Genomic DNA, 12,299 nt, shown 5'->3' on the forward strand with positions numbered 1-12,299 from the left:
CCAAGATGTCTCGGGACCTTAGTGCCCTTCAAGAAGAAAACTATCAACTGAAGATTGAAGTTCAGGTTGAAAGGTCCAGAACTGAAAAAGTACAAAGAGAAGCCGAGATTGTGAGAAACGACTTAAGGGACCTTCATTTGGAAAACAAGAAATTAAGAAGCACTATAAAGAATAGCGGGTTGGGCAAGTCAACAGTAGAATGGAAGGAAGAAATTAGCAATATCAAAGAAGGAATGGAGTTTTGGAAGGGAAAAGCAAAGAAAGAGGATTTAAAATGGCTGCTGCTACCTGTGATAGAGTTAAGAAGGAAAAACGCCGAGTATGAAATAGTGACTGCAGAATTGGCGAATAGTCAATCCGAACATCAAGAATTAAAAAGAAAAACACGAGATCTAGAAAATATACTGCAATCTCGTCAACAACAATTAGATAACCTCCAAAGACTCTAGAAGAAAAGAGTGAGCGATCGATAGGGACATTCACGCGTATGAAGGAACTCTCAAAGAAAAAGAAATGCAACTCGACTTCTTGATCAATGAAATTGCATAAGCGGCTATACAAGTTGTTCAATTATCGATGAAGCCAAGCTCTCGGTTGCCAATTCCTCCGAAATGAAGATCGAGCATATCGAGTTTTTAGAGCAAGTGAAGAAACAAGGCAATGTGGCTAGGAAATTTGTGTAACCGTTGGAAAATGGAAACTTTGTGTAATAGACTATGTTGATAAATGAAATGCCTAAATATGGGGCTACCTTGAAATTAACACCAATTTTTGCATTCCTTGCATAATTAACATATTAACATTTTGACATTCGTGCATTCATTCATGCATTCATCCATACATTGCATATCCCATATTCGGTCATTGAAGACAAAATATATAATTCGCAGTTGTAATACCACAAGATCGAACCACGTCATCAAGATAAAACGCGCCGACAAGCTAGAGTGATGGAAGTGAATTCAATGAGAGAATTGAAAGGATGGAAAAGGCTCAAAGAGAATTGCAAGAGTAATCGCCAAATCGCAACAAGAGACGAGAGACCTAATGGTGAGATCTCGAGAGGAATCACTCGAGCAAAGAGATCAAATGGCCAAGATGATGGAGATGATGTCACTCTAGTTAAAGGAAAAGGACCCATGCGAGCCACGACATCGAGGAGTCTCGATCAAGAATTCACCACGATCGGGATCCACTCTATCCCCAGATTCACTCCACCGCCGCATATACAACACGAGAGGGTATACTCAAGGGAACCCACCGGATTGGAACATCGACCTATGCCACCGCTCCACCCACTAATTTGGGGCAAGGAATATTCGCGTCAAACCGGGGCTAGTCCCGCTAATCCACTAGTCCCGATCTGGATGACCCAGAGAGGTAGCCAAGTTGAAATCGGATAACCATGACGCAAAATATAGGGGTCTAGAGGAAAGACTCAAAGCGATAGAAGGCATCAAGTCTTCTCCGCACTAGGTGCCAAAGAACTCGCTTTGGTACTGATCCGATTTTGCCCCAAGTTCAAAGTGCCCGATTTTGAGAAGTATGATGGGACAAGATGTCCAAAGGCGCATCTGGTCATGTTTTGCCGAAAAATGATGGTTATGTGAATGAGGATAAACTACTCATACATTGCTTTCAAGATAGTCTAACAGGTCACTCTTGATTGGTACAATCAACTTAGTAGAAAAGATTCGATCTTGGAAGGACTTGGCGTCGACATTTTGCAGCGATACAAGCATGTATCGGATATGGTGCCGCACCGTATGACCTTGCAGATGATGGAGAAGAAACCAGAGAATCCTTTAGACAAGACGCAAAGATGGAGAGATATCTCGCCCAAGTGGAGCCTCCATCGACTAAGACCGAGATAACGGTCCTTTTCATCAATACTCTGAAAGCACCATTCTATGACAAGTGGTGGGAAGTGCTACGAAGGATTTTTGGATATCGTAATATCCGGTGAACTCATAGAGAATACCGTCAAAAGTGGTAGAATGGAAGGATCAAAGGCTCAAAGAAAGCAAAGAACCGTAAGGAAGAAAGAACCAGAAGCCCACATGGTGGGAACCGAGTCGTTACATTCCCAATTCGTATCCTAACCAACCTCGACCTCAAAATTATCTACCCCTAAATTTCTATTATCCCCCTCAAACCCCTTACTACCAAGCACCACATCCGTCCTACCCCGTATACGCCACCAACAACCAAAGACCCATCACCACATTCCCACAAAACACTCTACCCACTCAAAGCCAACCCAGAAATGAACCAAGACCAACAAGGCCCAATCCCGAGAGACAGCAATTCACCCCTATTCACAGATCATATGGGGAATTGTACCCAAAACTTTGGAGAAGCAATTAATATCACCCCATTACATGGCACCCCTTAAACCTCCATACCCGAAATGGTACGATCCAAACGCTAGTTGTGCATATCACGCAGGAAACCAAGGGCACTCTACTGAGAACTGTCTTGCTTTCAAAAGAAGAGTTCAAGGACTCATTGACGCGGGTATCCTACGATTCGATAGTGCCAGTAACGCCACGGGGAACCCGTTTCCTAACCATACCGAAGGGAATGTGAACACAGTGGGGAAAGAGGATGAATGGAAAAATAGAAGATGGGTTTCTGAAGTACGAACACCTCTGCAGAGAATCTGGGAGATACTAAGTGAGAAAGGGTTGCTCTGTCGTTTTAACGGAGTATCCAAAGGAAAAAATACAAAAGGTCACAGTTTTTGCGAGCTCCATAGTATTGGGGAGCATAACATTCAGTCCTGCGAGGAATTCAGAAGTTTACTGCAAAGTATAATGGACAATAAGGAGATTGGGATTTTTTGTAAAGCCAAAGAGGCCGATAGTGGAGAAATATGTGCCTCTGACAATCAATCATCAGGTTTCCCATATAGCGCCGAATCGAATCGTTAATAATCTATTATGACACAAAGAAAGAACCGGTGAAACCAAAAATGATAATTGAAGTACCATCTCCTTTCCCTTATAAGGACAATACAACAGTACCGTGGAAGTACGATGTCAACATCGTTACACCTGAAGGTGAAAAGCTTGAAGCCACAACTGAAGACATTGAGGAAGTAGGTCATTTTACCCGCAGTGGACGGTGCTATTCTAAAGAAGTTGAACCGGTAAAGAAAAGTAGCGACTTGAAGCAAAAAAGGAAAGCAGTGATACACGAAGTCGAAGTCGAGCAAGAAATTCCACCCGTGCAAGAAACTAAAAAGCTTGTAAATGAGGAAGAAGCTCAAGAATTCTTGAAATTTATTAAGCACAGTGAGTATAGTGTGGTGGAACAATTGAGCAAGCGACCAATAGCGAATCTCGATTCTATCTCTCTTGTTAAATTGAGCCACACCGAATGCTTTATTGAAGGTGTTAAATCAAGCTTATGTGGCCAACAACATATCTCGTCGAGAAGCTTGATAGGTGGGTAAACAATCAATGCGACAATTTCATCTCTTTTAGTGACGATGAGATACCGCCAAATGGTAGAGGCTTGGTGAAAGCGCTGCATATCACGACTCGTTGTAAGGGATACATAATACCAAACGTACTCATCGATAATGGGTCAGCGTTAAATGTTATGCCATTGGCCACGCTTTCTAGAATACCGATGGATTTGTCCTACTTAAGGCCCTTCATTCCATGGTAAGGGCATTCGACGGGACGAGGCGCGAAGTCATGGGAAAGATCGAAATCCCTTTGGAAGTGGGCCCTTACATTTATGATGTCGAGTTCCAAGTCATGGACATTACACCTTCTTATAATTGCCTTTTGGGAAGACCTTGGATCCATTCTGCTGGAGCAGTCCCATCATCCCTCCATCAAAAGGTGAAATTTATCATGGATGGCTGTTTGGTCACAGTCGAGGGCGAAGAAGACATTGTCGCATCTATCTCTGCTGATGCGCCATACCTGGAAGTAAGCAAGGACGCAGTGGAATGTTCCTTTCGATCCCTTGAATTCGTCAATGCCATTTTCGTCGCTGAGGGAAACAGAATTCCAATGCCAAAACTGTCGAGAAATACCAGAATGGGTGTCAAGTTGACTGTAGGAAGGGGAGCTCGTGCGAGAAGAGGTTTAGGGAGACATCTGCAAGGAATAGTTAGGGCTTTAAAGCCAGTGCACCACAAGGCCCGATACGGTTTGGGGTTCCAGCCTGACATGCGTCAAAGAAGAAGACAGTGGAAGAAGGATCAAGAGAGAAGAATTGCAAGAACTTTGGGCCGAGAACCAGAAGGGGAACCAATAGAGTACTCTCCTTTGTCAAAAACATTTACATCTGCGGGAATGATGTACACTGGACAAGATGATCCACGAAACATACTGGGGTTAATTGAAAGGGGTTTTCAGAATGTCAGTATAAACGTCATTGACAAAGGGGCTGGTGTAAGTAAAGGTGTCTCGAGGATACGCCCTTGTCCCCTGGGTTTCAAGTTGAACAATTGGACTGCCGAGGAACTTCTTGTAGTTTATAAGTCTTCAGAGTAATGCTCAAACGTTAACATTCTGTTATGTCTTTAGATATAATAGAATTCTTTTGTAAACTCAGATTCGCTCTTTATCATTCAAATGAATATCAATGAAGATGCATTTCGTCATAATCTTTCACATTATCACTAATTTCATAATCATTTTCTCATTTCATAGCTAATATTTACATTTGCCTCATCCCATGCCATAACATTTCATTTGTTGGTTTCAATACTTGGATGCCCCTCTATAGTTCCTTTTTCATTCAACTTTCAGTGCTCGGATGTCAACAAAGATGAACAAACCCGTTACAAGTCCGAAATCGATTTTGAGAAGGCTGTTTGTTTAGGAGAATTCGAAGCCGAAGAAAATGCTGAAGACTATGTCTCGTCTCCTGATTTGCTAAGAATGGTAGAAAAAGAGGATAAACAAATTTTGCCTCATCAAGAATTCGTTGAAACAATAAATCTGGGAACTGAAGAAAGGAAACAAGAAGTGAAGATTGGGACTTCTATTTCAAAGAGTACCAGGCATAGTTTGATCACTTTACTCCGCGAATACAAAGATGTTTTCGCATGGTCATACCAGGACATGCCAGGGCTAGATGAAGATTTAGTGGTCCATATGCTCCCATTAAAGCCAGAATGCAAGCCCATACAGCAAAAATTAAGACGGATGAGACCCGAAATACTGCTAAAAATAAAAGAGGAAGTCAAGAAACAATTTGATGTTGGCTTCCTACAAGCCTCAAATATCCGAATGGGTGGCTAACATAGTCCCAGACTAAAGAAAGATGGCAAAGTACGAATGTGCATGGATTATCGTGACTGAATCGAGCAAGCCCAAAAGATAATTTTCCCTTGCTACATATTGACACGTTGGTGGGCAACACAGCAAAACATTCATTGTTTTCTTTTATGGACGGATTCTCGGGGTATAATCGGATCAAGATGGCCCCGAGGATATGGAGAAACTACCTTCATAACAATGTGGGGAATGTTCATTACAAGGTGATGCCATTCGGGTTAAAGAATCTTTGGGGCAACATATCGAGGGCTATGGTGACGTTATTCCATGACATGATGCATAAAGAAATAGAGGTCTACGTCGACGACATGATTGCTAAATCAGGGAAGAAGAGCATGTAATGCACCTCAAGAAGTTGTTCGAAAGGCTGAGAAAGTTTCAGCTAAAGCTTAATCCAGCCAAATACACATTTGGGGCTACCTCGGGAAAGTTGCTAGGCTTCATTGTCAGTGAAAGAGGTATCGAAGTTGATCCAGATAAAATAAAAGCTATCCAAGAGTTACCACCTCCGCGCACGCAAAAGGAAGTTAGAGGATTTTTAGGGAGATTAAACTACATCGCCCGATTTATCGCTCAACTTACCAACCAATGTGACCCAATCTTTCGGCTTCTTCGAAAACATAACCCGGGAGAATGGAACGAGGAATGCCAGGTGGCCTTTGATAAGATAAAACGATATTTGTCCAGTCCTCCAGTGCTAGTACCACCAACTCCTGGAAGACCACTGATTTTGTATTTAACTGTGTTCGAAAATTCAATGGGTTGCGTACTGGGGCAACACGACGAGTCAGAAAAGAAGGAAAAGGCGATCTACTACCTCAGTAAAAAGTTCACTGAATATGAGGTAAAGTATTCATCCATTGAAAAATTTTGTTGCGCTCTGGTTTGGGCAGCTCGGAGACTCAGACAATACATGTTGTACCATACGACATGGTTGATTTCAAAGCTGGACCCAATAAAATACATGATGGAGTCGCTGGCACTATCAGGAAGAATGGCACGATGGCAGATCCTCCTTTCGGAATATGACATTGCCTATGTAAGTCAGAAGTCGATAAAAGGGAGCGCAATAGCTGACTTCTTAGCAACTCGAACGACAAAAGAATATGAGCCTTTAAGATTCGATTTCCCGACGAAGACTTAATGTGCATCACGTAAATAGAATTCGAGTCATCAAAAGAGAAGTCATGGAAGATGTGCTTTGATGGTGCGTCAAATGCTTTAGGGCATGGAATTGGCGCAATCTCGTATCACCAGACGGAATCATTATCCGTTCAACGCAAGACGAACTTCTTCTGTACCAAAAATATCGCAGAATATGAGGCCTGTATCATGGGGCTTCGTGCAGCTATCAAACGAAACATCGAAATCTTGGAGGTGTACGGGGACTCAACCCTAGTGATTTACCAAATCCGTGGAGAGTGGGAAGTGAGAGACTCAAAATTGATTAAGTACAGCGATTTAGTGGCTGGATTGATCAAGAAATTCAAAGAAATAACTTTTCATTACTTCCCACGAGAAGAGAACCAATGGTGATGCCACAGCCACTTTGGCTTCAATGTTCAAAGCAAGTAGAAGCGAAATAATGCCCCTCAAAATGAGCATATACGAGGTCCCTGCACACTGTTGTAACATTGAGAAAGAAGTAGACAGACGGCCTTGGTTCCATGATATCTTAGAATATATCAAGAATCAAAGGTATCCCGAACAAGCAAATGAGAACGATAAAAGAACAATTAGAAGAATGGCAGCGGGATTTGTTCTTGATGGGGATATCCTGTATAAAAGAGGAAAGGATCAGACGCTTTTGAGATGTGTGGATGATGTTGAAGCCAGAAAAATACTTGAAGAGGTCCATGAGGGAATTTGCGGAACGCATGCCAATGGTTTCAATATGGCCAGAAAGATCATGAGACTCGGTTATTATTGGCTGACAATGGAAAGTGACTGCATCAATTTTTCCAGAAAATGCCACAAATGTCAAATCTACGGCGATAAAATTCATGTAGCCCCTTCACCCCTTCATGTCATGACTTCTCCGTGGCCTTTTTCTATGTGGGGCATGGATGTTATAGGCCAATTTCTCCAAAAGCATCAAATGGACATCGATTCATTTTGTGGTTATCGATTACTTTACAAAATGGATAGAAGCCGCTTGCTTGCCAATGTGACGAGGACTGCAGTTTGCAAGTTTTGAAAAAGGAAATTATTTGCCGATATGGTTTGCTGAAAGAATCATTTCAGATAACGCCACGAATCGAACAATAAGATGATGAAAGAAGTATGCGAGCGCCCAAATAAAGCATCATAACTCCTCGCCCTATCGCCTAAAGATGAACGGGTCATTGAAGCGACCAACAAAAATATCAAGAGGATCATTGGGAAAATGATCGAGACATATAAAGATTGGCACGAAAGCTACCGTTTGCTTTGTATGCATATCGTGCAATTTGTCGCGAACATCTACGGAGCAACTCCTTTCTCTCGCCTATGGAATGGAAGTCGTGCTACCTATTGAGGTTGAAATCCCTCACCGAGAGTCTTAATGGAATCAAAGTTAGAAAAAGCGAATGGGTTGGAGCTCGATCGATCATTGAACCTCATCAAGAAAAACGCGTCTAAGGGCAATTTGTCACGGGCAGATGTACCAGAAGAGAATGATCGCGGCTCATGATAAGAAGGTACGGCCAAGAGAATTCCACGAAGGAGAACTCGTGTTGAGAAATATTCTCCCAATACAAAGAGACCTGCGAGGGAAATGGACACCGAATTGGGAAGGACCATACGTCATAAAGAAGGCATTCTCGGGTGGAGCTTTGATTCTCACCGAAATGGATGGGAAAGAGTTACGAATCCAGTGAACTCGAGATCTTTGTGAAGAAATATTATGCCTAAAAAATCAAGATAAAACCCGAAAAAGGCATCTTAAAAAAAATCAAGGTGAAAACCCGAAAAGGCGTCTTGATTAACACAAAAGATTAGGATGAAAACCCGAGAGGGCGTCCTAATGAAGTAAACCTGGCCCGAAGAGCGTGGCATTTCGAACAATGGGTCAAACAATGAGACTACAGTATTTGAAGCACTTCTGAAAGCTCGAAATTTTCTACGCAAAAGCCATTCTCGAAAGATTCTTGATTGAGGAACGTGGAAGAGTTCATGTGTTGAATATCTAGAGCATTTGTTGAATACGATCCTTTCTTTCTTTTTGACATTTTTACTCTCGTTGGTTAACTTGTTTTGTTTGCCACATTTGAAGTCAATGAATATGAGACATTATTTTTGTTCCTACTTGACCTTTTCATGCATCTCATTATGTGTTTATTTACATGATAAATAGTGAAATGACATACTCTAAACAAAAGAAATGTTAAACATTACGGATAAAAATTTGATAAGCACAAGAGTCTCAAAGTAAGAACAAAGTTCAATCGAGGGCAGAAGAGTGATATCTGAGAAACGTCGATCACTCGAAGACGGCACGAGGCTGAAGAGGAAGTCGAGAATCAAAGCAATGAACGCAGATCCTCAACAATCGTAGGCGAAAAGGACATACGACGATATGCTTAAGGAGCACCGCATAATCACGTAGGCATAAAGGCATTTAAGACAAACATGTGCATATCATGATGACATCATGCATGGCATATCTGAGTAATCCAAGAAAGCAAGAGGACGTGATGATAGCTGCACTGAATCAAAGGAAAAGACACCTGAGTTCTACCAAGTGACAAAAAATCAACTCACATTGCGAGAGGTGAGTTGAGCCTCAAGACACGTTGAGGTAATTTCAATTTATGTTTCAAAATCAACTCATATTGCGAGAGGTGAGTTGAGCCTCAAGACACGTTGAGGTAATTTCAATTTATGTTTCAAAATCAACTCATATTGCGAGAGGTGAGTTAAGCCTCAAGACACGTTGAGGTAATTTCAATTTATGTTTCAAAATCAACTCATATTGCGAGAGGTGAGTTGAGCCTCAAAACACGTTGAGGTAATTTCAATTTTCAATTTATGTTTCAAAATCAACTCATATGGCGAGAGGTGAGTTGAGCCTCAAGACACGTTGAGGTAATTTCAATTTATGTTTCAAAATCAACTCATATTGCGAGAGGTGAGTTAAGCCTCAAGACACGTTGAGGTAATTTCAATTTATGTTTCAAAATCAACTCATATTGTGAGAGGTGGGTTGAGCCTCAAAACACGTTGAGGTAATTTCAATTTTCAATTTATGTTTCAAAATCAACTCATATGGCGAGAGGTGAGTTGAGCCTCAAGACACGTTGAGGTAATTTCAATTTATGTTTCAAAAATCAACTCATAGGTGAGTTGAGCCTCGAGAACACGCCGAGGTATTTTCAGTCTCTACTTTCCAATTCTGTTTTCAAAAATCAACTCACATTGCGAGAGGTGAGTTGAGCACATAATTCTGTCTTTCAAAAAGCAACTCATATTGCGAGAGGTGAGTTGTACCTTTTGTTTTTCAAAAATCAACTCATATTATGAGAAATGAGTTAAGCCTTAGGTCATATGTCGAGGTATTTTCAAAATCTCTTTTTCAAATTAAGTTTCAAAAGACTAGCTCATGTTGTGAGAGATGAGTTGAGCTTTGGCTCACGTCTTTGAGTTATTTTCAATTTCTGCTTTTAATGTTTGCTTTTAAAGAGTCAATTCCTATTGCGAGAAATGAGTTGAGCTCAAGATCACATGCTGAATAAAGAATAAAAATTAGAGTGATGGAAGACACAGATTTGGCCTCCTCAAGAGAAGACCCAAACCTTATTTCATCAAGCAATAGAAGAGCGATTGAAGTTGTAGATCTTATCTTCTTGAAGTGGCGATGAAGCGATCGAAGCCACAAATTTCATATCCTCGAAGTTACTTTGGAATAGATTAAAGCTACGAGGCACATATTAGAAGGTGCAGTGGATTGAATCAAAGCTACAGGATGCAATGGACTAGAAGGAGACTACCGAGCAAGAAGAGCTGAGGAGGTCAAGATTCGCAAAGACGGGCAAAATTGGCCTTTCTTTGTATCTTTGCTCTATTCCGTTACGACAATAAGCAAAGAGGGCATTGTTGTTGTAGGCCAATTTTGGCCCGCTTACAAAATACCCAGCCCATTAAACCATTTAACCCATCCTCAAACCCAAAACCTAAAATTAACCTAGCCCAACATCCAAGCCCAATTCCAAAACCCTAGACTCCCACTTGCCTCTTCCCACTCTCCCATGTCATGCGCCACCAAAGACCATTCCCACTCTCCCATGCTTTATCGCCACCAAAGACCATCACACACCCCATTGTCCATGCCCATGCCCCGCAAACAAGCAAAAGCAGAAGCAAGAATAGAGAATAATAATAAAGTATGTAAAAATTAGGCTATATAAAGCCACCCAAACAACAAAAAAGGGAAAAAGGATAAAAAGTTTGTATCAAGAACACAAAAAAAGGAAAGCTCGGAAGGTGAACTTCAATTTTTCTCTGTTATCTCAATCTTTCATTTATCTTTGCTTTGTTTTATTTTTTTTCTTTAACTTACTTTAAAACGAAAAAGAATCAAGGAAGAAAAGAGTATTACGGATCTACCACGTGGCGCTCCCTTTCCGTTCAAGACGGTGAATCATAGGTGATAATGGGTGTTGAAACCTTAATCAAGAAAGGAGGAAGAGATAAAGAGGGAAGCAAAAAAAAAATCCAGCAAAAATTCCAGACTAAAAAAATTTCCGAAAAAATTTCCAGCAAAAAAAAACAAAAAAAACAATAGAACGACCCAAAACAAATTCAAATTAGAGATGAAGAAACAAAAAATCTAAGGTGATTTTTTTATATTTTATTTTAATCCTATTTTAAGTTTTTAACCTATATATATTAAAACATAAAATATAAATAAAATAAAATAAAAACAAAAAAAAATTTTTTTTACCTTTCCTAAGAATCAGTGTGCGGTGGCGGCGCCCGGCAACCATGAAGCCTCCGTGACCGGTCGCCTGACCGGATTTCCTTCCCCTCCCTTCTCTCTCCTTCTCTCTCCCTCTCTCTTCCTTTTTTCTTTCCCTCCTCCAAATGATTTTTTGGGTTATTTTGGCCTTATATAGCCCTCAAAACGCACGTCGTTTTGGGGTTGTCATTAACCCCAAAACGACGTCGTTTTGACTTGGACCGGTTCGACCCGACCCGATCCGCCTAGGATCCGCGTGTTTTTTAAAGGAAGGGCAAATTGCGCTTTTAGCCCTTCCGCTTTTATTACTTACAATTAAGTCATTTTTATTTTTAATTTGGCCCCGAATTTGTCGCGATTTTCAATTTAGTCCACAATGATGTGCTGCATTTTATGGGAAGGAATATTTGCTGTTTTGGTCCCCGATGTTTCAGCGTGTGTTTAATATAGTCCTTTCCTTTTATTTTTATTTCAATTTTGCCCCAAATATTTTGTTTTAGCTCAACTTAATCTTTTTAGTTATTTTACTATTTAAATCAATTATTTTAGTATTATTATTATATTTTATTCACTTATGTAGTGTGTTAATATTTTTATCATTTCTAATATGTATATATATATATTATGTGTATTATATATATATTATGTATATATGCCATTAGTTATATATTTCTTATGTATATATTCTTAAATACTATTATATACATATATATATATATATATATGTATATTTTAAATTCCATATTGTGTATATATTATTATTACAAATTATTACTATTGCTAGTATTATTATAACTATTATTATATTAGTGTATATTTTATATACATATGTATATATATATATATATATATATATTTGCACATATCATTATTTTATATTATTGTTGTAAATTTTTATGTATATATTTTTTATGTACGTTTCCCAATATTTTCTTTTATTGTAGATATTATTATTATTATTATTACATACTTTTATTATATATATATACATATATATGTATTTTTATGTACATATTATTATTTTATATTATTATTACCAAATATATCATTTTTCCTAT

Source organism: Gossypium arboreum, chromosome 3, assembly GCF_025698485.1.
Source record: "Gossypium arboreum isolate Shixiya-1 chromosome 3, ASM2569848v2, whole genome shotgun sequence".
NCBI classification, from domain to species: Eukaryota; Viridiplantae; Streptophyta; class Magnoliopsida; order Malvales; family Malvaceae; genus Gossypium; species Gossypium arboreum.